This window comes from Hyperoodon ampullatus, assembly GCF_949752795.1.
Source record: "Hyperoodon ampullatus genome assembly, chromosome: 15".
In the NCBI taxonomy this organism is placed as follows: Eukaryota; Metazoa; Chordata; class Mammalia; order Artiodactyla; family Ziphiidae; genus Hyperoodon; species Hyperoodon ampullatus.
In genome coordinates, this window is record NC_136928.1 from 1,890,139 (window position 1) to 1,896,154 (window position 6,016).

Below are 6,016 nucleotides of genomic sequence, written 5' to 3' on the forward strand. Positions count from 1 at the left end.
ACAAAGGCCCTGAGCCAGGAGCTTTCTGATGTATTTAAGGACCAGCAAGGGCTGCGCGTGATGGGAGTGGAATGATGACAGGGAACATAGCCGTAGATCATGTGCAGCAGGGTTCAGCACACTACTTGTCTTTGCAAATGAAGTTTTATTGGAACACAGCCATGCCCATTCATTTACATATTTTCTATGGCTGCTTTCATGCTACCACTGCAGAGTTGAATAGTTGAGACAAAAACAATCTGGCTCACAGAGACTCACATTTTTACTGTCTGGTTGTTTATTTGTTGACCCCCGATGTAGGTAGGGCCACATAGGCCGTTGCAGGGACATTGGCTTTGACACTGAGAAAAATGAGAAGCCGTGGGAGGGTTCAAGCAGAAGAAGCACAGGATCTGACTAATGTTTTGAAAGGATCATTACAGTGGCCGTGTTGACAAGTTTTAGGCAGGCAAGGGTGGGAATAGGAAAGCCAGTCAGGACTGTGGTTCACAAGGTACACTGGGGCACCCCCCAGGACACCACATAAATTCATCAGCCTGTAGCAGGATATTTAAAATTTTTGAAGGATTCACAGCAATATTTGACATCTGTTAGATACCATGTGAGCTTCTAGCTGGTAAATAGTTCACAGTTTCAACATTAGGTCATGCTATGTTCCTTTCAATGCTGTCATATGATTGTGAACCTGGGATTTTGGCAGTAGTTGTAACAAAAGGCAAGTACTAATTGAAGATCAGTGTGGAGCAGGAAATGAGTCTGGCAGCATCCAATTTAATTCTAAGGTTTGAGATGCTGTACAGTGCCCAACAGTCCCCCACATTCCATTAGCAAGTAATTGTGGTTATTTCAGAGTGAAATAAAAATATTTTTCTTTTAATTCACATGTATTACTTTTCAAATGTCTACCTAGTTGTTGGAGCATAGTATTATTGTGCAAACGGAGCCTTTTTCCTGTGGCTGCTCTAACAAATCACCACAACTGGTGGCTTTAAAAAGCAGAAATTTATTTTTTCACAGTTCTGGAGGTCAGAAGGCTGAAATCAATACCACTGGGACAAAATTAAGGTGTCAGTAGGATTTACACTCCCTTCAGAGTCTCTTGAGGGAGCTTTCGTTCCTTGCTTCTGCCAGCCTCTGGTGGCTGCTGGCATTGCTTGACTGGTGGCTGCAACACTCCAGTCTTCACTTCCATGGTCACTTTGCCTTTCCCTCTTCTGTCTCTATCAAATCTCTTTCTGCCTCCATTTTGTAAGACGCGTATGATTACATTTAGGGCTCACCCTGATAATCCAGGATAACCTCCCCATCTCAAGATCCTTAATTTGATCACATATGCAAAGATCCTTCTTCTAAATAGGGTAGTAATATTTATAGGTTTGAGGAATTAGCATCTGATCTCTTTGTGTGGTCGCTATCCAGCCTACTACAAACATAAATGCTTATTAATTATTGGCACCCAACTAGTTAATAAATGGGGCTGTTAAGTATTGTTTTTAGCCTAGAGGTGAGACACCAAAGGCTCTGTGAATCTAGAAAGTTTGGGAAGCTTCTGAGTTAGGAGGCTCTCCTAGTAATCTGGGCAGCAAATGATGGGGAATTGGAGTAACGTGGAAATGGAGGAAAGTGGTTAGAAGTGCACAAGTTCTAGATACAATTCAAAGGTAAGGCAGACAGAGTTTGCCGATGCATGGTTGGCAGGGAGGAAGAGGAGTCAAGTGATTTCGAAGGTCTCTGGCCTGAGCAACCGAAAAAACGATATTACCATGAACTGAGATGAAGAAAACTGGGCATGCACCAGGTGTTTTGCTGGGGAGGAGGGCAGATTGGAGATTCCATTTTGTACATGCTTAGAAAAGTCAATAAAAGAGAAGGAAAAGAGGGGAGGAAAAGATACACATTCCTGACCAGGACCTGCCTTCAGACTCTCCCCCTGCCCACAGGCTTACTCCACCTCTCATGGTGGCCAAACGTCCCCCAACCCATGAGCCCTTTAGGTTGTTGTGTTTTGACTTCCTACTCAAAACATGGACTGAGCAACTACACACATGAGACATCAGACAGAGGAGACTCAGAAAGCCTCATCTGACCCAGAGTCCTAACGAGAGTAGTGTAAATGGGGCTCTGCTTCGGGAAACTGAAAATTACAGGGCCCCCACATTTCAAGTAATTATGGCAAATGATGGAGCAGAATTTCAGAAAGATGGAGGCAGTTGCACAGTTTTTGAATCTCACCAAACCCTCTCATGGAGCTAGATCAACCAAAACCAAGTGCCCATGGGTAGCACTTATCGAGAAACTAGAAACCCCAAAACAAGAGGGTGTGTCAGACCACCACCAACACAGACCTGCCTGGTCCCAGCATCTGCACCAAAGGAAGTGGCAGACAGGAGCAAGCATCTGTTGGACATGAAGACAGGAGTCCTTCAAAATGCCAGCAGGTATTCATTGGAAAGCACTGTGGGCCAATATGAGAACAGCAGCTGACTGGGAGAGATTGTACCAAACTCTAAAGTGAGTAAGTGAGTAAGGAAAAGGGGCCCAGAATAGTCTAAAGGGCTGGAGCAGTCTAGCCCTTCCACATCTTCAAACGGAGCAGCCAGAGCTCCTTTCCAGGACGCGACCCACACAGAAGAGAAACTTCTGGGAGGAAAAACAGGCGCAAAGCGAAACGTGTTGGTAAAAGTCAGGGAGGGCAGCAGAGCCAGGAAACCTCCAGAAGTAAGCCACTATGTTTTTGAATACTACATTAACAAAGCAGACAAACAGAGATTCTGTGAAGTTACAAAAGCGATTCTCAATCACACCTCCTTTTTCTTTTCTTAATATATATATTTTAAATTAATTTATTTATTTGGTTGTGCTGGGTCTTAGTTGCAGCAGGCAGGCTCTTTAGTTGCAGCTCCTTAGTTGTGGCACTCGAACTCTTAGTTGCGGCATACGTGTGAGATCTAGGCCCCTAACCAGGGATCGAACCCGGGACCCCCTGCATTGGGAGCGTGGAGTCTTATCCACTGCACCATTAAGGAGCTCCCTTTTTCTTTTTTCTTCCTTCCTTCCTTCCTTTCTTTAAAGCTCCAAGTCATTAATTAATTAATTAATTAATTATATTATTATTCTTTTTTTTTGTGGTACGCGGGCCTCTCACTGTTGTGGCCTCTCCCTTTGGGGAGCACAGGCTCCGGACGTGCAGGCTCAGCGGCCATGGCTCATGGGCCCAGCCGCTCTGTGGCATGTGGGATCCTCCCGGACCGGGGCATGAACCCATGTCCCTGCATCGGACTCTCAACCACTGCGCCACCAGGGAAGCCTGTGGCTCCAAGTCATTTAAAATACATGACTTCTTACTAAAAATCTCCAGTTCATATAACCAAGGGGTTTATAACTTCTCCTTTAAAAGTTGTATTCCTGGAACTTCCCTGGTGGTCCAGAGGTTAAGATTTGGCGCTTCCAATGCAGCAGGCGTGGGTTGAATCCCTAGTTGGGGAGCTAAGATCCCACATGCTGCGCAGCCAAAGAAATTTTTTACAAAGTTATATTCCTGTGTTATTGAATTTAGTGGTTTAGATTTTTTTCAATGTTTAGAAGATTTCAATTTATTTACCAGGAACAAACAAAACCTAATGTAAAAATAGTTTTCCAGAAACGATTTCCATCATTCTCTTTTTCCTTTCTCCTGCAGACTGGTGTTTTATCTTTACAAGTTCTCCGTCATTGCATAAGAAAGCTGCTCTTCTACCGGTTTCATAAGAGATGGTGAACAGTGGTAAAATATCCAGGTTACCTAAATTTCTAGAGTACACTTCAGGGAGCAAAAGATCGGGTGGGATGTTGGGGCTGAGTGAGAGATACAGATTCTGGTGAGACTGAGAGTCATTCACAAACATCACTGGGCTGTGGTGAAGGGAGAACAAAAATAAATGAGGTTCCTGCTGGTGGACGGGAAGCCAAAACGAAGAAGAATGGTGCGTAGCTGGGCAGTGTCATTAGGCCCATAAGTGCTGTGTCTTCTGATAGTAATTATGAACAGGAACCAACTAATAATTACTAATAACGTGTAGGTGACCAATCCTTGAGAGCTGAGGCAGAGACAAGGAAAGATGGCATGATACCTTGTCTCTGGTTCATTGAGTTTCCCAGGCTGGGTTGTGACCAGTCTTGGGTGAAATCGTAACTAAATCATTTTTGCTAAGGGGATCAGCTTTCATGGGGTCCTTTCTCTGCACTCTGTCCAGTGATAAAGCCCACTGTTTTATGCCTCCTGGAAAACAGTTATTTCCAAACAGTATAAGTGAAGCATTGATGAAACAGCCATGAAGAATATGTTTCCACATGGCCTCGCACCCCCTTTTCAAAACGCTTTTAAAACATTTTTCATCCAAAAATCAATAACAGAAAAGGATTGGGATCAAATCCCGTACAGCGGTAGTGGAAGAAAAAGGAGAATAAGGAGCAGAATAGCATCTCTTCAGACAATAAAATCAAGTTGGAAAAGACAGGTCCACAAGACAGATCAAAACTGTAACCTATTATTTCAAAATGGGCTAAATGATGTTAGGAAAAACAATGGAAAAGATGAAAGAACGTGGATTGAGGAGGGAATGGGAAGTTATTGTTTAATGGCTATAGAGTCTCTGTTTGGGATGGTGCAAAAGTTCTGGAAATGGTAAATGCTGATAAATGCCACCTATGGGTGTTTGGTTTTACTTGATCTTCTTCCATGAAAGGGTTTGGAGAGATTCAGAAACTGTGCTGCTGCCTCCATCTTTCTGAGGTCCTGCTCAATCTTTTGACATAATTATTTTGAATTTGGATAGTGCTGATGGTTGCACAGCATTGTGAATGTATTTAATGTCACTGAATTGTATACTTGAAAATGGTTGAAATACTAAATTTTCGTTTATGTATATTTTACCATAATAAAAAAGATAAAAGAACAGCATAAATCAGAATTAGGTAAGATGATAGAACTCAGGACAGAATTCAAAATAAAAGAAGAAATTTTCAGAACTGAAGACTAAATTTAAAATAATACGAGTGGGGACTTCCTTGTTGCCCAGTGGTTAAGAATCCGCCTTCCAATGCAGGGGATGCAGGTTCAGTCCCTGGTTGGGGAACTGAGATCCCACATGCTACAGAGCAACTAAGCCCGCACGCCGCAACTACTGAGCCCACGTGGTGTGGAGCCCACGCACCACAACAAGAGAGCCCACGAGTCGCAAGGAAGAGCCCACGCACTGCAACGAAGAGCCCACGTGCTGCAACTAATACCCGACACAGCCAAAAATTAATTAATTAATTAATTAAATTAAATAATATGAGTGAATGAACATAATGGATAATGTCTTAAGAGAAACAAACAAGAAAAGGACAAATTTTTTTTAATCAAAAAGAAGATAAAAAGAATTTTAGAGAAATGGCACACATAAAAGATAGGCAAAAAGAGTCACATTTTATTGTAATCATTTCTGAAGTGGGAAGAGAATTTTAAACATTGGAAAACCCTTTCATAACTGTTATCTCAGTTGGCCCACCCTGATAAAATATTTTTGAAAGGTTGATTAGGCAGATTAGATTGATTGAAAATCAGTATTTAAAGTTTGCGTCTCTTTCATTCCAGAAATTCTATGTCTAGAAATTTATATATAGCTATACACATGTATAAAGATGTTCACATTGCAGCCTATCTGTAACAGAGGACAAAAACAAAAAATAAAAAACAAAACCCCAAAGTGAAAACAACTAAAAGTCCATCAGTATTGGACTGGTCATATAAATTATGTAATGTTATGCAGCTATTAAAGAGAATAGAATGGATGTACGCAAAAATTGACTGGGAAAATCACTATGCAAGACAGATTGTAGACTATGTATAGTATGCAGCTCTTATATAAAATACAGGATATCCATTACGTACAAATACAGACAGGATACAACAAGTGTGAATATAAGCACTTAAATATTTGAAAGAACCACACAACAAACTGGGAGAGTTGGACAACTTTCCATGTCCCTTCTT